At 32.7% G+C, this 22,971-nt stretch overlaps 1 protein-coding gene and 2 non-coding genes across 3 annotated transcripts in view; 1 reads left to right on the plus strand and 2 right to left on the minus strand.

Moving 5' to 3' along the window:
* Positions 1-22,971, minus strand: part of LOC118193437 (uncharacterized) — a 421,049-nt gene that overhangs the window by 360,849 nt on the left and 37,229 nt on the right. The window lies entirely within an intron of this gene.
* On the plus strand, positions 7,595-7,666 carry TRNAH-GUG (transfer RNA histidin (anticodon GUG)). Its single transcript has one exon. It is a non-coding gene; the product is annotated as a tRNA-His (tRNA).
* TRNAH-GUG (transfer RNA histidin (anticodon GUG)) lies at positions 16,157-16,228 on the minus strand. Its single transcript has one exon. It is a non-coding gene; the product is annotated as a tRNA-His (tRNA).

Here is a 22,971-nt window from a genome sequence, read left to right on the forward strand (position 1 = left end):
AAACTCTGCGATGATTTTGGAAATGAACTAAAAGATCGTTTGCTAAAGTAAAAACAGTATTCTTCCGAAATTCTGCATAAAGGTGAATTATAATAAAATCTCAGAATATATATTCGTTGCGAAAAGAAAGGCAGATGAGAAGAAAATATACCTAGAATATCAAGGCAGTTTCTGAGAAAGCTTTGTCCTAGCCAAAAGAAGCTTTTTTTTCCTAGCTGTAAATTGTCAAAGTCATAATTCAGAAAAATAGCATCTGAATCTCGATTGAATGGACTTGCTTTACTTTCATTCATCGGAATATCCAAATACATTAATAGAAACCATTGATAAATTTATTAATTGTCAAAGGTAAATTTGTTAGTTTCAAAGATTTAATTCAGAAATTCCAGAAGCACAGCGCACGATTCAGCAGTGATTGTATATATTTATCATACTAATTTAAAATAATTAATTATGTGTATATACTTGTTAGTAATTATTGGCTGTAAATATAAATAGTTAAAGAGTATATTTTAAATCATTTATTTTTATATACACATCTGTATTTGTATGTAATGAAATTGCTAATTATTATCAAATTATTTGATATTATTTCATTTTAAAATGCTCTTTTTCTAAATTTCCTATTCATCTAGCTTCTTTTTTAAGAGAAACTGTGTGAGTCACTTTCAATTCCAACTGTAAATGCGATTCGCAATTTAATTTATTCGTATGGTGGCAATATTAAAAACTTCGGAAACACTGGTTCAACAGTTGTAACTGAAGAGTAAGTACAATCAGCTTCTTTAAGGCAAATATCAAACGACTTTAGTTTACTCTGACGATGATCCCTTAAAATTCGTGCTTTCGAAATCTCTGATAATCCCTTAAAATGCATGCTACGATTAGAAAATTTAATAAATTTGATTACAGTGTGACGTTATTAAGTTTAATCAATGCAGCAAACGTGAAAAATATGCAATGCACTTCCCTAATCTCGAACCCTGAACCTCTCGAATACACGCCTGAGTATGCTTCCAATTAATCACGAAGGCATGCGGAAAGGAGGCAGAAAATACCTTATAACTAAAATTTTCAATTTAATAACAGAGAAAATTCAACTTTCCTTCACACTTTTCCAGGCTTAGGACTGGGAGTAAAAAATACTGGCGTGTTTAAAAGTTGTGTGATGTTAGTCACTTTCCTTTTTTTTCATATGTTTTAATCGAATTTTTGTAGATAAGAAAGAGATAATAAGCACTTTCTTATATTTTGTGATGAGTAAAATTCTTGCATAATACGTTGGATTCTTTCCTCTTTTTTGACCACACTTGTTTTCCTTCTTTTCCCTTCTAAATTTACATAACGACGATCTATAAAATAATTACTTTCTTTAGCTTCGTTTTTCAAAAATTTTATCAGTTCTAGGATTCTAGGAGTTTTAGGATGGATTTTCTAATAATAGAATTTAATTTATGAGGCCATCCTTCAACAATATTATTTGTCCTGTGCAATTTTTCATTGCAATTCCACATCTGTACAGTTACGACGTCATTTTCAAGCCATTGCTCAACAAAGTAATCATAAAATGCCTCTAATCTTGCATTACGAGGTGAACTTTCTTGTATGCATAGCCAACCATCATCGACATATTCCGCGGGTATGTATGCAAGGGACGCGCACATTCTGAGATGGGTTCTAATTTCTTCATTATGCCTATATTCGTTAACAAGTCCCAAGTCTTGAATCTCTCCAAAGACACTGATTTAAGTGGAAATTGCAACCTCTTATAATTAAGGAAGCAAAAATATTTTTCAGCGAAATTATAACTGCAATTTCAAATTCCATCACAATTTCTTTAGGATCCCAATCAGAAATATGATGTTTAATTAAACGAAATAATCTCTCATAAGTCTGCTTTCGCTTATCGGGAAGTAAGCAAAATAACACAGGAACAACATTAATCTCGTTAGAGGTACTTCCAATATCAACATATATAGTATAAATTTGAGAGAAAAGCTTTGAGAAACTTTTAAAAGTTCCATCCATAAAGAAAGTTTTGCCGCTTTTCATTGCTTCCCTCCCCTTCTTACTTGAAAATACCAAAATTCGGCTACCTTTCATCGAACAAAAAGAAACTAAAGTTATCATCCATTGCTAATAATTCATTAGGAATTTCTAAATCTTCCATACACGTAGCTTCTCGATCGTATCCTTCGGAACTTTGCCTAGATTTGTATAGAGCTGTTTTAACACTTGAAAACTGCGGCATATTGGTTAATATGTCAAAGCCTTGATTGTATAGTTTTCCAACTTCATTGTAAATTTGAGAAAGTGGAACATTTTCTTTTTTCGCTCTCATTTTTGCTACAAATGTTTGTTTTTTTACTAAAGAATGTGCTGTATCAGGTTGACATAAATGAATTTTTTCTTCTAAAATAACTTCTTCCTTGGTCTTAATTGAGCCTTTTCAGCTTTTAGTTTTTTCATTTATGCAAATCCAATAACTACATTTTCCTTATTTCTATTCCGAATTCGATATTGATAACCTTTGTAAAGGGCTAAAGGCTTTTTCCTTTTAGTTTCAATAATCTCTAAAACATCCATACTGATTTAGATACGAAAAATAACAGCTAATACTAAAGATTTTAAAGTGGAATGAAACTAAAGATTTCGAGAGGAGCCTAAACTAAGACACGTCTTCAGTCTAACAATGTCAAGACGATGACTAACTTCACAAAGAAACTGCCCAACTCTTCTTAATGACTCATCCTCACTCATCCTGACATCCCCTGAGGAACTTTGGGAGGGGGACTATACTCCCCGATTTCGCGCAAACAGGAAGATTTTTTAAAAACGCGCAAACAAGAATCGCGGAAACAGACCTAAATCTAACAAAGTTACGTTACTCTGAAAACATGGCGAGAGAGAAGATACAAATATCTATACAAATAACACTGATACAAATATATATATTGAAATTATGTACACAAAGAAAAACATAATTAAGTTTTAAATTAATATGAAAGAGTTATAAGTTCAAGAAGAGTCAATAACGTCATTGAAACGAACTGGAAGTTTTACTTTGTCTTCCACATCATGTAAATTTTTTAGGTTGTTCTAGTTGCTGACTTGGCACTGATGTTTGCTTACTTGGCACAGATGTATGATCACTTTTTGAAGTTGGAGACAAAAGTTCATTAGGTTGTAACACATAAGCTGGTTTTAACCTATCCACAGAGATACTAACTTGTTTATTTTTAATTGATAGAAGAAAATATTTCGGGGTTCTTTGCAGTACCAAAAAGGGTCCTTCATATGGGGCTCCAAAGGTTTTTTTCACTCTGTCAACCCGCAGAAACACATGCGAACATGTGTACAAATCTTTTGGGATGAAAATCTTTTGTTTACATTTGGATTTGGATTGATAGGGCTTTAAGAGGGCCATCCGATTTCGAAGATTACTTACAAAATTATCATTTGATATTGGCATGTTTGATTCTTCAAAGAATTCGCCAGGTAATTTAATAGTTTTGCCATAAACCATTTCAGCTATTGTATACTTACAGTCCTCATGTAGAGCAGCTCGCAAACCCATAAGAACTGTTGGTAATGTTTCTGTCCAATGAAGAGAATTATGACATCTAATAGCTGTTTTTAAAGTACGGTGTAGACGCTCAATTTTCCCATTACTCTGAGGATGGTAAGAAGTTGTATGGTTTACTTTTACTCCACATAGCGAAGCCAAATTTCGAAACAGTTCCGAAATGAATGGAGTTCCTCTGTCAGTAATAACACAAGAAGGTACACCAAATCGTGTTATCCAATGTTCATAAAAGGCTCTTGCTATATTTTCTGCTGTGATATTTGATAACGGTACCACTTCCATCCAAGAGGTAAACCGATCAATACACGTCAAACAATAAGTGTAGCCATTAGAAGGTGAATAAGGCCTAATTAAATCAATGTGCACGACACTAAATCTTTCGCCTGGTGCTTGATATTGAGAATATTCTGATTTTGTATGTTTAGTTACTTTATTTTTCTGACAATCGATACAAGTTTGGGCCCACTGTTTAACATCTTTTTTTATATCTGGCCAAAGAAATCTTTTAGTAATCTCTTTTACAGTACTTCGGATTACAGGGTGAGCTAAACCATGAACTGCATTAAATATTTTCATCCGAAAAGTTTTAGGTATGAATGGTCTGATATTAGAAGTAGAGGTATCGCAATATAAGAGTTTTCCTGATGGTAATTGGTGCTGTTTAATACGCAATGATTTGGAATGTAATTTCAACTGTTTCAGTTCATCATCATTAATTTGTACATCTGCTATCAGGTCAAAATCAACAACAGGTGAATCGATGTCATCAATTCTAGATAGGCTGTCTGCAACCCCATTGTTTTGACCACTTATATGGCGTAGGTTAGTAGAGAATTGTGAGATATATTGTAGCTGTCTTAGTTGTCTGGGAGAGGCTTTGTTATTATTTTGCTTAAAAGCAAACGTTAAGGGCTTATGATCCGTATAAATAGTAAAATCGCGGCCTTCAAGTAAATGTTTAAAATGTTTAACGGATAAATATATACCCAAAAGCTCGCGATCGTAAGCGCTATCATTTTTCTGGGCATCATTAAGCTTTTTTGGAAAAAAAAAATGCAATAGGCTTCCATCCATTTGGTTCTTTTTGTTGAATAACTGACCCAATAGCCAAATCGGATGCATCTGTGAGAAGTGCCAGAGGGTAATCCGAATTGGAGTAGGCCATCAACGCTACTTCAGCAATATCTTGTTTACATTTTTCAAAACTTTTCCTGGTTTCGTTGGTCCATAGTATTTTACGTCGATCTTTTTTTGTAGATCCTTTCAAAAGTTCATGAAGAGGAGCTTCAGTTTCTGCGTCATTTTTTATATAATTACGATAGAAATTGATCATTCCTAAGAAGGAACGAAGTTGGTGTATAGTTTCCGGCAACGGATATTCTATGATAGCTTTAATTTTTTGAGGTAGAGGTTTTGAACCTTCAGCAGATATTTGATAGCCCAAAAAGTCTATTACAGGTACTCCCAAAACTGATTTGCTAATATTAATTCGGAGACCATATTTATCTAAACGCTGGAAAACTGTTTTAAGATGTAAACGATGTTCTTCCTCGCAAGAAGAGGCAATCAACACATCATCCAAATATGGAAACACGAAGTCTAGGCCATAAAAAACTTCAGCGATGAACCTCTGAAAGGTCGCGGGGCATTTTTGAGACCAAAACTCATGACATTGAATTGGTAAAAACCAAAAGGTGTGATGATGGCAGTTTTTTCTTTATCTTCATCTGCTGCTGGAATGTGAAAATACGCTTTAAAGAGATCAATTTTAGAAAATATAGTTTTATGAGTTAAAATATGTTGAAAATCTTGAATTCGAGGATTGGGATAACGATCAGGTACAGTTAAATCATTCAGTCTTCTGTAATCCCCACATGGGCGGAAAGAACCGTCTTTCTTTGTCACTATGTGTAGGGGACTTGCCCATTCTGAACTGGACGGACTAATGATGTTATTGTCTAGCATATATTTGAATTCTCTTTTAGCTATTTCCAACCGTTTAGAGTCTAATGGTCTTGTTTTACAACTTACAGGTTGTCCTTTAGTTATAATATGATGTTTCACATTATGCTTTACAGTAGAAATAAGAAAATTTGGTTTTGTGATACTAGGATACATAGCAAACAAATCAGAATATTTACATAAGCTGCCCGTTGTATTTACAGTTTCATTAATAGAGATGGGTGCGATGTCACCATAAACTGAAAGGTTCGTCACACCATCAATTAGCCTTTTATGCTTTATATCAATCAATAAATTGAACTTATTTAAAAAATCTGCACCTAATATGGGTTTACTAATTTTTTCTATAATAAATGGGAATTGAAATTCTCGGCGTAAACCAAGATCAAGAATTAAAACTTCTGTACCAAAAGTATCAATTTCTGTATTATTTGAAGCATATAATTTATAGTCACTAATAAGTTTGTGTTTAGAAGTAAGAGGAATAAGGCTTACCTCTGCTCCACTGTCAACCAGAAAATGTAAGCCTGTTTTTTTGTCCGTGATAAATAAGCGGAATTTACGGCAATTTTCTTTATTTACAGCAGCAGAGTCTGCCGCTAATTCTACTGCTGATTTTCGTTTTCCGGGGAGTTGTTTTTCCATGCACAGGGGGGTTTGCATCTACTAGGAAAACACTTTTCTCGGAAACGAAAGTGGAAAATAACAGTACTTGCCATTAGGGTTATAACGGCTCCGAAACTTACTTCGATCATTAGATGATCGACTGCTATTTCTTGAGCGAGGACGAGAATTCCTTGTGACAGTTAGTTTTTCGAGTTTATTATCCAAAGCTGCAATTTGTTGTTGTAATTCAGCAATAGCATCTGCTATCTGGAGAAACAATACTGCTGGCACAGTATAGTTCTTGTTTCGGTTGCATTTCGATGATACGATCGGCCATTAGAGCCAGTTTTGTGATATCTTCATCACTAACGATTAAAATATTGCGCACAGAATCTGGCATTTTCTGCAGAAATAGTGTTTTAAGAACTTTATCCGAAATGCCATCGGTAGCAAGATTTCGCATTTTTTGTAAAAGTCGACTAGGTTTACTTGTCTCCTAAGTCTATGCCTGTTAGCAGTCTCTGTAAATGTTTATTTTCACTTTCTTTAAAAGTGTTCAAGAGACGTTCTTTAGCAGCAGTATATTTTGTTTTGCTATTGTCACTTATAATATCCCACAAACTTTCAACAAATTTTGCTGTGAAACTAAGTAGTTGAATTTAGTTTCCTCGGCAGTTATTCCACAAATAGAAAACTGTGCTTCTACTTGATAAAACCATATCTCTGGCTTTTCAGCCCAAAAGGGAGGTATTTTAACACTTACCCGTGCTATTTCTTCTTTAATCGCCGATTCTTCACTTTCTGACATCTTTATCAATAATTCCGAGGTCACCAAGAATGTAGTTGCTTGCTGAGTTCTTTTTACAATAATTTAAAAGGCAAACAGCAAAAAGCAAGAATCAATTTTTTTCATATATAACATCTTTATTATTCCTTGTAGCCCTCACTAACTCCTTACTGATTTCATGCATGACAACACTTAGAAACTAAACTGAAACTAAAGGTGAAGTGAAAGTAGTAGTTATTATCTAGTAGAAGTAGTTGTAGTTATTATGATCAATAATAAGTGTTGCCTACACACGTGCATCCAGACGATATATTCTCAATTTATTAATTATGAGCGTAAAATCGATAAAAGTGATATAGGAGAGACAAAAGACACAGATATTTTAAATTATTTTTGCGATTTCGATAAATGTTTACCATACGTGTGTGAGACATAGTATTTTAAATGATGAAATCTCTATGGATTATATGACTTGTTCATACAACTGGCGCCATCTTTAGTCAATCACAGCAATTGCATATACAAGTAATGATTTTCTCCTCGGCTATCTTTCGGTCATGCTTGATCGTCCCACCCTTTCCTTTTTCGTAAAAGTAGAGCAGTTTGTGCCTATTCTTTCCTTTCAGTAAGCTACTAAGAACATCTCTACTGCGGCCGTGATCGTATAGTGGTTAGTACATTGCGTTGTGGCCGCAATAACCCAGGTTCGAATCCTGGTCACAGCAATCGTTTTTAAAATGATGAACAATTTTTTTTTTTTTTTAAATTACAATTACTAAAAAGTATACGAGGAGGAAAACATTATTTTAAAATTTATTTGATAAATTCCTAGTCGTTTTCGAACTGATCTAGAGGACTGCTATTTATTTTTAAAATCAGTAACATAAAAAATTCGAAAGCTATATGAAACGATAAACAAAATTATTTTTTATTTCGTTAATAATCAGTGAAGGATCTGAAAACAGATGCCGGGCCAGTTTTTTTTAAACAAAATGAAACATTTTTATTAACAAAATAAAAAATATTATTTTAAATAAATGTTAAAATTCACTTACTAAACTTTATCATAACATAACAATAATAATAATAATATCGCATAGAAGAAAATTCAAATTTAATATTTATTAGTCCAAAGGGGCTTTGTCCCTGAAGGACTATTGTTTTCGTTTTGCGATTTTGCGTCGGACTCATAAACGTCGGTTCACTTTCCAAACTGTTGCCACAAAATGTTAGAGTCCTGCATTATATTTGAAGAAATTAAATAATGAAAAATCTGCATAAATGATTGTCTATTTCTCGCATTGTGATAAAACAATGGTACATAGAGCCATCAAATTTTGAATGACGAAATCCTACTGCGAATATGGGCATCTGAAATCCCAAATTTGGAATTTGTTTTATTATAGATTTTATATTTTGTAAAACTTTAACGAATTTTTGATTTACAAACTCAATGCTTTAAAAGCGAGAAATGGCAACGTTATATAGAAAAAAAAATACTTTTATCTCCAGCTCGCGAGACTGTGTATATCGGAAATTCTAAAGATATGCTTAATTTAACATTATTTTGCGATATTGCTCTTGAACTGAATTTTATGGTTTAAGTGCAAAGAACATGATATTTAATAAATAAAGGTAAACTCAAAACGTTAAAAAAACGCCCCTTTGGACGTAATTTAAAATCTGAAACATTTCAGATTTTTTTTTTTTTTTTTTTTTTTTTTTTTTTCCTATCTGAAATCAAAAGCTTTGTACCTACAAGATTTTTTTTTTTTTTTTTTTTTTGGTTACACAATAAATTGGCAGCTGAATATTAAATTTTCCCTCTGACATTTATTTCGAATGATTGTAACGTATTTAATTAAGCATTAAACAATATTTTTAAATTTAAACTAAAAATAAACAAATCTAAAAACTTTCCAGCAGGAAAAACAGAATAAATAATCATAAAATAGTCCGTTTCCTTTACTTATATTATTTTTATTAAATTTTTCTTCAACGTACAAATAAAAATTAATATTTTTTATGTAAATAATTGTAAACTTTAAATAAAAATTAATATATTTTTATGTAAATAATTGTAACCTTTAAACAAAAATTAATATTTTTTATGTAAATAATTGTAAATTTTAAATAAAAACGAATATTGTTTTATGTAAATAATTGAAAATTTTAATTCTTAATATAATTTCACACTTGAGGAGACTAAAGTAAGTAGCGTTGGAGAGAAACGAGCAGAAATTACCTTTATCATGGATTATAGATGTTCATTGATCAATCGATTTAATTTCTTATTAATTTTCAACTGTGAAAAAAGAACTGTTTATAAACAGTTCTTTTTTCAGATATTTTCAAGTATTTCCGAACAAAACAACTATTCTTAGTGCAAAAATTGGCAGCTGAGCTCATTTATTGTTTGACAAGTAGCAATAAAGGGTAATAAAATCTGTATCTTGAAATCTTTCAGTAAAAGATTTATATCACATTACAAATTAATTAGCTCTGTAATTGGTAATTCAATTCTAGTTTGTTATTTATGTTCGATTTTAATGGTAATGAAAATAATGTAAGCTCGGACTTAAAATGATTAAAAATCTTGAAATCTTTGCAACACTGTATTTGCAACAGGTACGTAATTGAAATGTATTCGTGGGCCGCATAAAATTGCTTCGGAAGGTTAAGGCCATTGAAGCCACCCCCCCCCCAATGGCAGGCTGTAGCCGTTTAAAGTCGTTGGCTACTACTAAGGTCAGAAGCAGTGGTCTCTTGGTCTCTTTATTATGGAGGTATCTAATAGGTGGGCCATTGTTGCCTCCTGTGAAGGGACAGACAAGTTACATCTATGCCTTCTCCGGGATTCGAACCCGGGCCTTTCGGTACGGCAGTCAAGGTTACTAACCACTTTCCTATCTGGACGGCATGACACCGTTGAATGTTGGTAATTCGATTCGGGATCGAATCCCAGGTGAATGGCCTGCGAGCTTGGTTTTCGCGGTTTTCTCCCATACGTGATGTGAATACGAGTAAGTTTCTTTTAGAAAGCCCGCCGCGAAGGTATCCCTTCCCTTAATATGCCCCGTGTGCTCTGCCATGTTCAAATAACCTAACCTACGTGAGTGAATATATTGGCTACATGGGAGTTTCCACGCATGAAGGGCAAACATAAAACCAAACTCTGAGAAAATCCTCTACAAATGCAACTCTCTTTAAGCACACAGCGCTCGAGCGCTATACTATAACTAACCAATTGATTTTAGATGATCATTTATCGGCAAACTCTACAAATGCAGCCAGTATTTGATTTATTTATTAAACCATAGTGTAAAAGTATGGATCATATCTAAGACATAATACTGAAATAGACTCACCCTAAAGAAATTTCCAGAGCGTTATTTCTTCATTCCTTTCTGTACTATAACTATGTTCTCATATAACGAATGAAATGACAGCTCGAGCTGTGGACTGCTAAATTACGAGTTCAAGAGGTTAAAAAATATGGCACCATTCCTTTAATTAAAAAGCTAAAGCCCAAATGAAAAACTGCAGCCGTAACCGTCATCGAACAATAAGCTTTCTTTCGGAAAAAAAAAAAAAAAAAAAAAGAGGGACAAGACAGACTAGAAATCGGCACAGTGTGAGCGGAAGTTAAAAAAAATCTTGCCGTAAGTGGATGTAAAGCCGCTCTTCAGAGATAGTGGAGCGCTCAAACCCTCTCTTGGACCCACCATTTTTTTAATTCACATCGTTTTTTTTTTTTTTTCTCCCGTCTCTTTAAGTCTCTCGGCCAATGTCAATACGATTTGGCCGTCTATAATTAACCTGATGCGCCGCGCACGTGACGAGAATCTTTACGACTTTTCGCCTGCAAGATCCTTTCCCCCCTCCACCATTGCCTATTCAAACAATACTCCATCGGCTTCAGCTTTGAATTTTCTTTCTAGTCAGGGTTACGAAATTTTCTGGTAAAAATTTGCATGGGTTGTTCCTAGAAGATACAGAATTTTTCAAACAGACTGCATGACTACATAATGCGAGTGTTTGATAAGTTTTAAATCTAATATTCATAATACAGAAGGAAAGATTAAAAAAAAAATACTTTGTCACAATCTTAAAGTTATTCTCGTACGACATCTTATAAATAATCATCGTTGCTGCTTCAACCGTGCAAATGCTGCTTAGTGAGAAAGATGACACTAAGGACCAAATCTGGTGAATATGATGGATGAAGGTGAAGATGAAATCCGCGCTGTTAAATAGTCTAGGACAGTGATGGCGAATCTATGGCACGCGTCGGCACGCAGAGCCTCATCAGCCGACACGCGACTACAATATTACTTCCTTAATCAATAATCACAATAAAATGATACTATGTAATTTAAATGCATGTTAACGTTTCCCTCACTTAAACGTTTCACTTACTTACGTATCTTTACTTACGGCTTACTTTTCACTTACTTACTTGCAGCACTTTAACACCAAACACAATATTGTTGTCGAACTTGATGAAGCTGAACGGAAGGTGTTTATTGAAGAGAAATTGAGAAATTACAATTACCAGAAAATTGGTTTTTGCAATTATCTTTTTTAAACAAACCATCTAACAACGGCCAGCTTTCAAATTTCACTGTGCCTGGCAAAACATGATAAACCGCTCTCCGATGGGGATTTAATCAAAGAGGTTTGGACAAAACGCCCTCTCCCCGAAAAAGATTCGCCACCACTAATCTAGGAAATCTGAGGATTCATTACAATTTACATTATGACAGTGCCACTCGACACTTTTCGCAAATTGCAAAAATCATGTTTCCGTTTAATTCCCTATCAACGTTTTGTTCAAGTTTATAAAACGTTCTTAATAAGTAAGTAAGGCAAACGACCTATTGTTGGGAAATTTACATTCTCCCTCGCGGTTACGCACTGCTGGAGACGCGTAAAGTTCAACGCTATGTAGCCCCGTAGTATAGAAGCCAAGAAAGAGTGTACGTGTGTTAGAATATTGCGTGTCCTCTCGACGTCCTGGGTATCGACGTGGCCAGCAGTCGTGATTCTGCATCTTGGTGAGGCGATCTGATATATGGAATTCTGACATGGAAAGAAGCTGTCAAAGAATACAGTAGAAATAGGAATTTAGCCGAATGTCCCAGACAGCCTTTATATGAAATGAATTATGGAATTCTTGCAGCCAAGTATTTGACGACACACCAGTCAAGTTAATCACCTGTTATCTAACTCACATCTTCTTCATGTTATGTTTATCCCTCGTATGTCATAGGCGGATCAATCTTGTTCATCGGTTTTGTTAAACTCAAGAAAAGCACTAATTAAAGTTTATGTTTAAGTTATAGCATTATGCTCTTTTGGTAAGGAACCAAGTTTCATACTACGCCAAAACTCTATTCCACATTAAAATCCAACACATATAAACGCGAATTTTTAAACAGAAGACTTATTGAAAATGGCAGATGGACGTGAAGCAATTTCCGAGCCTTTCCGAATATTAACGAATGAAAATCTATTTGTGCATATTTTATGTCATGAATGTTGGCGAAAAGAACACCGAATTATCGGATATTCCAATTCAGCGGCTGTTGGATTATCGAACTTTTACTGTATATCTGAATGTACCGACAGTAAACATTTGGTGTATTCTGCACGTCAGTTTGAACCTGCATATGTGAATGAAAAAAATTACGTACACTGCTAAATATTTTAGCTTTCCTGAAGTAGAATTGGAACGATGGTCATAACGGAAAATTAAGAATTACTGTCTTGATTGTCTGAGTAATTATCGAGCCACTTATGCTGCTACTAATTTTGTTCGTTGTCCAGAAATAAAAATTACGTTCAATTTGGCCACGTATGTTTACAGGTCTGTCCTTCGTTATGCATCATTCGAACTCAGCGAAACAACTATCTAAATCTGTACAGTCATCAAGATGATAACAGCTACTATTATTATTACATACATATTTAGCATTTTAATCCACTATTACACAAAAACAAATAAATAAATCTAATAAAACAAAATATTTATCCTTGGAGAATTTTTGAACTAAGTAGATGTGTAATAGTAACTTCAAGGCAGAATATAGCACATCTAACATTTAGGTTTAAGGAGTATCTAACATTTACTTTAGTAACATTTTCTACATTTTACTTTATAAAAATAATAAATGCAAAGTTTTATGTTGTTTGTATTAAAATACGTTTCTTCCTTACGCATTCTAGTATTATAATCATATTCTTGTAACCAAACCGATGAAAATTTTCAGGTTTCTTCGAAACGCTTCTTTATTAATAACACTTTATTTTTATACTCAATTAAATTGCTTATAATTTAAAATTTAAAGACTGTACACTAATTTAAGACTGCACTAAAGACTAAAAGAATTCAATACCCGATTTTTTTTCAAGTTATAAAAATTTAAAAAAGTTAAATATAAAAAATGATACAAATGTCTGGCTTCTCTTCTTAGACATTAACTGTTGCCGACACATAAAATAAAAAATTAAAACTCCATACAGAAATAATTTAAATTTCAAAAGTTGCGCAGCATGCTCTTGCATTCTTGCATTTAAACTAAAAATAATGTAAAAATAAAAATTTATCAAAACATTAAAAACATAGTTTTTTGTTTGAACAAAATTCTCTCTCACTCTCTTTTTTTCCTCTCTCTATAGTCAAGAGATACTAATTAAATCGAAAATTGGTTGCTTACAGATTAACAGTAAGAACACATATATAAAAAGAAGCAAAAACAGCTGAATAAAACAACATTAAAAAAAGAAAAAGATCATATTTTTATATTACGCCCAAAAGGGCTTTTTTTTAACGTTTTGTGTGCTATCTTAATTTATTAAATATCATGTTCTTTGCACTTAAACCATAAAATTCAATTCAAGAGCAATATTGCAAAATAATTTTAAAATAAGCATGTCTTTAGGATTTCCGATACACAGTCTCGCGCGCTGGAAATAATCCCCCTCCCCTCCGTACAGTGTTGCCATTGCTCGCTTTGAAATCATTAAGTTTGTTAATAAAAAATTCGTTCAATTGTTACAAAATATGAAATCGATAATAAAACAAATACCAAATTCCAAATTAGGGCTTCCAGATGATCATATTCGGTAAGGGATTACGTTATTCAAATTTGGATGGCTCTAGGTACCGTTGTTTTACCACAATGCAAGAAACATACATACATCTATGAAGATTCTTCTTTATTTAATTTCTTTAAATTTAACACAGTGCGATAATATTTGGTAGAAACAATTTGAAAAGTGAAACGGGCATTTAAGATTTCAATGCAAAATGCCAAAACGAAATTAATAGCCCTTCTGGGTTAATGCTCTTTGAGCTAATAATAACATAATAAAACAAACAGGTGAAAATTCTTTGAAAAAGTTCAAGGAGCAGATGAAAAATTTTCAACAGAGCAATGTTGCTAAATTATATGTGGATGAGTATAAAAACAAATTAATGAAACAATGCAAAAGTAAGCTCAAATAAAAAATTAAATTAATTGCAAATAATAATGTAAAGCCATTACATTTTTATAATATTAATAAAGAATACTATAAAATACAGTGTAAAAATTAAAAATCGGTTATATATACACCAAGATGTAATCTGCTGTGATGTGATTCTAAACAAATAATACTGTATAAAAATTAAAAGAGTACAAAACAGAATACCCTAAATTAGAAATCAGTGAAACAATTGGGCATTTTTTCCAATTTTTCGACAACTATTTGTTATATTATATTTTTATGTTATTTTACTTAATCGTTTTATTTTTGTTTCAATTTTGATTTGTATTTTTCTTGTCAACCTGTTAGCTGCAAACTTTTGGTTTAATTATAAACTAATTTTTTAGCGTACTGCGTAACTTTAATGATTCATAATTTAAATTCGATGTGATACGCATCCAGAATAAATCTATTACAGCACAGAGAAAAAGCAGAAGCTTAAACGTCGTTATTAACCAATTGCAGAGTGTTCGAAACCTATTTCAGTTATGGCATTCAGTATAAAAATTCAGATTTCTTGCAAAATGTTTATTAAGAAGATACAGATAAAATGAATTTTAAGTGATTAATATACGGTGCAACTCACTTTCATGATATCGAACATCACAAAATATCTTTGCATCGTCGATTGGCAATAGCGTCTATTTATGATGGGCAGGCGCTACGGCAAACTGAAAACAAAAGCATCACTTCGGGAAATTAATACTTTAAATTTATTTTGCTTATTATTTGTTGACAAATACCTAGTTTTAAGCATTTAAGCCATTAACCTTGTTACTTTTTGGTACTTCTGGGAGACAGAATTAAAACTCTTATGTGCAAAGTACTTGTTTAAAGTAAGTGCTCTTCTTTTTCCATAGGTTGTCCAAGGTCACAAAGGGAACACAATAGGGAATTCCTGAGTCTAAATCAAACACTTCGATTTTAGTTTCCGTAGTATTCGATTTAAAAAAAAAAAAAAAAGAAAGTATACTGATAATATAGTTTCCTAACATTTTTAATTTAACTTTCCAATTTCATCATTTGAAAAAAAAAAAAAAAAAAAAAAAAAAATTTGAACCAGAGGTTTAAAAAATTTCATTTGCATTGCTACCTGAAATTTCATTCCCAAGTGCCGTAGAACTTTGAGCATTTTTAAAATGCCGGAAAACTGAGCTTTAGGACATGTTCCTAGTGATCTAGAAATTTGTTTAATGAACTACAGAACTTTCCTTATTATATTGTTTACTTTTCGAATTTACCGATTTCAAAACAAAAACTTGTAGTGCGTTCAAAAAAGGATATTATTATTATTATTATTTTTAATTTCAGCTTTTGGAAAAAAAAAACAAAAAAAAAACCAGATAATTCGAAAATTCCATTCGCATCGCTAGCTGAAATTTAATTTTAAGTGCCGGGAAACTTAGGGTATGTTCTTAGTGATTTAGGAATTTATTTAATGAATTAAAAAAAAAGAAAGAATGTGTGTTTTCTATATTGCTTGCCCTCCGAATTTATGTGTTAATGATTTAAAAAAGCATGTTTACGTGTCGGAAAACTGAGCTTTAGGGTATGTTCCTAGTGATCCAGGAATTTATTTAATGCATTAAAGACAAGAAAAAAGAAATCGTTTTCTATATTGCTTAATTTTCGAATTTATATGTTAGCGATTTAAAAACAAAATTTGTAGTGCGTCCAAAAACGAATGCCGTGACCAGGATTCGAACCTGGGTTATTGCGGCCACAACGCAATGTACTAACCACTATACGATCACGGCCACAGTAGGACTTCTCCCAGTAACATATCTGTACCAAGAAAATGTCACAGATCGATCTACTTTCAACTGGAAGGAAAGGGTGGGGTAATCAAGTATGACCGAAAGAAGCCGCAGGCAAACACATTTCACGAATATTCATGATATCTCTGATTACCAAAAGATGGCACCAGCTTCTTAGCGCCTGAATGTTGTCAAGGTGTTCTTTTATTTTGATATTAAAAAAAATGTGCTGGTTGACATAGAAATATATTTTGTACAAATTTTTTTAAAAAAAAAATTATGATAGTACTGTGTCCTATGGCAAGAAGATTCTGAACTTCGTTATTTTACGTGTGCTCATGTGCCGGTAACCAGTGGAAGGCTTGGTGTCCCTACGCTTCCTTACTGAAATGTTAATACAAATATATAATTAATATTTATTTAATTAAAATTAAATAGTTAAAATGATTTAAGAATTAGCATACTTTAAGCCTAACGAAAAACAACTTACATCTAGCAGACGAACAACATTAAAAAAAAAATATTAATCTGGTGATTTAAAAAATGTGTTTTAACTTTTCTGTCAATAAAAAAGCTAAAACTTTTTTTTGAGAGCTTTGGTTTCTGAAAACCTTTTTATAGCTTCATCAAAATTAATGTTCTTAGCTACGCATTTTCAGTGGAAAGAATTGTCTAATTATTAAGTCTTATTTGGCTTATTGTTGATCGAAGATTGCTTTCAATGAGATTCAACTTCGAAAGCTTCTCTCATAAGTCACTGTCAAAAGGTCTTTAGTGCCAAATATAAATTTGGGACTGATTCTTGGAAATCTATTTCCACAACAAACTTTAACATTTTCCATGTAAACTACTTTTTCGTCCTTTGTTATATTCCTACGTATAGGTATATCCATATACAGGGTGTCTATAATTAAAGAACCCTATTTCAAAGGCATTTATTTGGCTTATTGTTGATCGAAGATTGCTTTCAATGAGATTCAACTTCGAAAGCTTCTCTCATAAGTCACTGTCAAAAGGTCTTTAGTGCCAAATATAAATTTGGGACTGATTCTTGGAAATCTATTTCCACAACAAACTTTAACATTTTCCATGTAAACTACTTTTTCGTCCTTTGTTATATTCCTACGTATAGGTATATCCATATACAGGGTGTCTATAATTAAAGAACCCTATTTCAAAGCTGCTTAGAAGCGAAACCAGTGTTCAGAAAACTGAAATTTTGTGGCGGACTTAATGAAGGTATGAGAAAAAGTCTTTCAGTAAGAAAAAATAGTTACGAATAGCGTCACCAGAGGGCGTTTTAATTTGAAAACCTGCAGTAAAAATGTAAACCTTTGTCGATGTTATGTAACAGCTGTTACAAAACCTAGAAACATTCGTCGAGACTGTTTTCAGTGTGATTGTTGCTCACAATGACGATAAGTTTACAAGATTGCGCTTTTTTAGTAAAATGTTTTACCAAAGCAGTCGGCATTTTCGTAACGTGTGGCCTCCCCGATCCCCGGACCTCAATCTATGCGATTTTGCGCTTTGGGGACATTTGAAACATCTGGTAAGACGTAACAATCCAAGAACTTTACTTGATCTTAAAGCCAGCATTTCACGTCACGTGCTGAACATTTCCCAGCGCACATTTCGGTCAACTTTGGAACATAACATTTTGCGATTTCAGATGGTAGCTGTAAATAATGGCCATCATGCACAATTTTTTTTTTTTTTTTTTTTTTTTTTTGCAATAAAATTTGTAAAATTGTAAAACTATTGTAAAGGTGTGGGCTAAATGTGCAATTTGTTAATATGAACCAATTGGTAACTAATTTTTTCTTCGCTGAAAGACATTTTCATCCCTTCATTAAATCCGTCCCAAAATTTCAGAATTTTCTGATCACTGATTTCGCTTGTAGATAGCTTTGAAATAATGTTCTTTAATTATAGACACTTTGTGCTTTAGAACTTACGTTTCTTCGGAGGACTCCTCCTGATCAGTGGCCCAGGGTGGTACGCCCCTGCCAGCAACTACTATGCCAGTGATTTCATTATTACTTGTGGGTAGAATATTTTATTTATATGTATAAGTAAATGTTTCACTCTCTTTTTTCCCCTTTAAAGGAAGAACTTGATTTTTGAAATAACAATCCTTAGGAAAATCTTTCGAAACAGGCTGACAGACCTCCATAGAAATTCCTGCAGACCTTTATATATATTCTTGTATAGAAATGCTTCTCTATAAAATTATATAGAAATTTAACAAAGCCTTTACGGAATGACATTCTATAGAAATCTTCAAACCGCATTTAAACTAAATTTTCAGTTACCCGCGGGCACCGAAGAGCAAAATAAACATATTTTATTCGTTATTTTTTAATGGATATTTCTGCTCTTTTTCATATAGCTTTATGTTTCTAGCTTCTATAAATTATATACCTTTACGTTTTAGCCTTTTATAAAATACAAACATAATAGCTAAGAAAGATTTTTAAAATTTTTTTCATGGATATTTTTATTTCTATTATAAATCTAATAGCAGAACTGTTTAGAAAAACTATAGATTTTAATCCTACATAACAGCTCAAAAATAAATCATTTTAAAGGTTCATTTTTTAAAGTAATTTTTTAAATGAAATTAATTATGAGAGGCCATTTTTTTAGCCTGCATATTAAAATTACGTCTATTTCAAGTGAGTTATGCAAAAATTTATCTATTACTTTTCTTTTCCATCTAATGAAACTTATCGGACAGTCCTGGGCAATGGTCCAATATGAGTTTTAACATTGGAAAGCTGAAATCAGCTTGTATCTTTCATTGTAATGTAAAACATGCAATTAAAAAAGTAAACTGGATTTCGTATATGCATATGTTATGCAGACATGAACGACAGGGCGAAGATTATGGCCTGTGCAGTGGCGATTCCCTATTCCAGAATATTATGAAACTCGCAACTATTACAAACTAATTGATGGTCATTTAACTAAAACGTAATCCGATTTCAGATATTTCGGAGCTATTTTGCTATCATGTTCAGCAACAAGATGATATTTTACCAGAAGATATTAAGCATATTTATTTATATTTTCGTGACGTAGCGTTGGATAACTCTTTGTGTAAAATTTAATTACTTCTATACTTACATAAATCTGAATATATATGCACATTCAGGGAGTATATAATTGTATAGTTTATAGTATTAATAATTAATTTATATATAACAGGTTATCGGTTGTATTTATAACCACATAATATAGCAAGTGATCAGAGCTGATATAATACAGATTAATATTTCATATTCAAAAGATCTATACATATTAATGTTTTCTACAAATGTAATTATTGTTATTAAATGTTAAAAATATGCACTACGGCATTATGAGTAAAATCTCAATACTTCTGATTTTGATAGGATTTGAATTATACGTATTTATGAATTAATACATATTTCCATGATGATAATGCGTAGTGCCATAATGCGATTACTGCCACGGATCTCCTGCGATGGTGGCAATATGAAGTACTTGTACTGGAACATACGCCACACTGGCCGGATATCAGTTCAATGTGGTTATGATAGCTTAGTCAAAATGAAAGAACTACAGCAAGGGATTAATTATAAAAGTAGAGAGAAGGTTATCCGTACTTTAGGGGGAAAAGGCCACGTAGAGCACCGACAAAAGGTTTGGTTTGGCTGTTATGATTACGGCAAAGCCTTGAAGGCAATCTGGCTTAAGGGAACGGATTACTTCGTGGAGGATTTTCTAAGGGAAACTGGCTCGTATACATGTTACACATGCGGAAAACCACGAAAACGCCCATGCAGCCAGCCCGTTCGAGGGATTCGAACTTCGGACCGAACTACCAGTGTTCAGTGACTTCCCTACTTGCATGCTGGTGGGTCGCTCTGACAGAAGGAAACTTGTTGATGGTATACGATGTCTATCAATAATTTGGCAGAAGGCAATAGATATGACAGACAATTTTATTGAGGGATTGTACCTATGATAATAGCCTTTTGAGATCTATCGATATGTTGCCACTACATTTCATCCAAACCTTGTATAACAGGTATATATTTCAACAACTAAACTGAAGTGACAAAAATCCTGATTATATTAAATGAGGAGACATTAGATGAGTAACACAGCATTAAATAAACCAGTCTAAATTGGATACTCGGAAGTTGAAACGGAAATATTTTATTACAAAAGTAATTTATCATCAAAATCGAACGAAATCCAATTCTCAGCGAATAGTTATTTTCATTCTAACACATCTCATTAAATGAAACGTTAATCCTAAAATATTTCAAACATAAAAATTAAATATTACTTCTGAATCCAAAATTAAAGTATTCGTAAATTACTTTAATCGGCAGAGATGATAAAACTTTATGGAAGGTGGAAGACCATAGCTTCAGAGCGAAGGAAAAACGCCTGGAAGGTAATTGTTCTTTTTAACTAAATAAAAGCCTCGAAAGTTAGGAACTTTCTCCGGTCGTTAAGGGCTTTAAATAGGTTTGCGAAGCACCTCTTGCCTATTCGATGTCACGGAAGTTTTTTACATAATCCTTCTTTATATATTTTTTGCCAGGGAGCAATTTCAGTGGAAAGTTTAAAGAAAATGGAGGTACATCTAAATGCTCTAATGGCGTGCGTTGTTGGAGACGGGGAAGCCATTGCCGGGGAAGAAAATGGCTTCAAAGAATGGTTCTGAATTTTAATATTCCTTAAAATTTTCTTTTCAATTTTTTTTGGTTGGCTTTTAAAAATATTCGCAATTTCGCATTTCTACGAGCGGCGATGAAGAAATGCATTTTGTATTTCAAAGAAATACAGCTTCGAATTCGCTTTGAGTTAATGCCCAAAAGTATAATTTTCGCTAATGAAAAGACTGTGCCTGAAAGCAAGTTAAGTAGTTTGGCCGAAGCTAAGTACGAAAAAAGAATTCGTCTGCATACATACCAAATTAAATTATCAGTTGGCATGGGGGGGAGAAAGCATAGAATTTTTAATCTAAAATTAATTATTCATATGACTACAGAAAATAATGCGAACACAAAAGAAAAACTTCTACGCATAGAAACAAGTTCACCCCCCCAACCTTAATGCTTTTGTGTTATTTAACCAGCAAATTAGAGCAAAAATATCACCGTTATGAAAAGAAAAATTCTAAATAATATATATATATATCAATGCCAAAATGTCTAACTCACAAATTTTCTTCCACAAATTGTTTGAAAATTTTACTAACACATATTCTTCCATTAATTATTTAACCTGTACTATATATTTATAAATGTATTCTTTAGAATTTTACTTACGTCATGTATAAAATTTCCTTAAAGCTTTACAAAGTATGAAATAGAAAATTAAGGGGAAAAAAAAATCTGAAAGCTTTCACATTTTATATTAGCCCGAAGAAGCGTTTTTTTCATTTACACACATGGAAACGTTCCGAAAGCATTTATGCTAATATCCCTATGGGCTAAAAATATTTTAAAACAGCATATCTTTAGAATTTTAGATAGACAGATTCGCGCGCTGGAGATAAAAACTTTTTTTTTTTTCTTACAGTGTTGCAATTGCTCGCTTTAAAACCGTTGAGTTTGTTAATCAAAAATTCATTAAAGTTTTATGAAATATGAAATAGACAATAAAATAAATTCCAAATTGGGGCTTTCAGGAGCCTATATTTGGGTGGAAGACTACGTTATTCAACATTTGACGGCTGTAGGTACTGCTGTTTATTCATAATGCGGCGAAATACACACACACATTCATGCAAATTCTTCATTATTTAATTTCTTTAAATATAATACAGGGTGATAATATTTAGTGGCAACAATCTGAAAAGTGATTCGCCGTTTATAGTTTTCAACGCAAAATGCCAAAACGAAATTAATAGTCCTTCAGGGCAAACTGCCCCTTAGCAGTAGTAAATTATTTCAAATGAAATGTTACAAACTAAATTCTATTTATGTTAAAATTTTTATATTATGGAATGCGGAAAAGGAATGATTAAAAACGGTGATTTCGTAATTTATTGCATATAAGTCTTAATGTACTGGGAAAAGAACAACTTTTATTCACTAGGTTCCCTGGTAATTCATTTTTGTTTGCGATTAAATTAACATATCTTATTTATATAATCCCGCTGTCTAAGAGGAGGGATGACTTCGTGGAGAATTTTCTAAGGGAAACTGGCTCGTATGCAGGTTACATAAAGAGAAAACCACGAAAACAGCCATGCAGCGAGTCCGTTCGCCGGGATACGAGCCTTGAACCGAACTACCCAGTGTTCAGCGATTTTACGGCTTGGCTGCTGGTGTGGGATACAGACTAATTCTGGAAGCGAATTCCACAGTTAATTCAAAAGAAGTTAAATAAAGGGAAGAAGAAATATAAATAACCTATATTCTTATTAAGACATAAATCTTATTAAAAATTAACTTGCATTTTCAAGCAGTTTGTTTCTGAAGAATATATTTATTTGATTACGTGAGCTAAATCTATATTCAAAACAAACGGAACACATTATAAATTATTTTCCCTCTCCTTTCCGCATGTTTTTGTGGTGTAACAGGAAGAACTCTCGACGCGTATTCGAGAGATCCAAAGTTCGAATCCTAGAGAGGATATGGCTCTGTTTTTCATGTTTCTTCATCGACATAACCTACAACATCGATTTTACAACAAAGAATGAACATCATTAGAGAAGAAGTAACTAAGTTATGAATGGCATAAAAGAACAG

This window comes from Stegodyphus dumicola, chromosome 3, assembly GCF_044657685.1.
Source record: "Stegodyphus dumicola isolate Sdum_Otavi_A_Nest chromosome 3, ASM4465768v1".
Taxonomy (NCBI): domain Eukaryota; kingdom Metazoa; phylum Arthropoda; class Arachnida; order Araneae; family Eresidae; genus Stegodyphus; species Stegodyphus dumicola.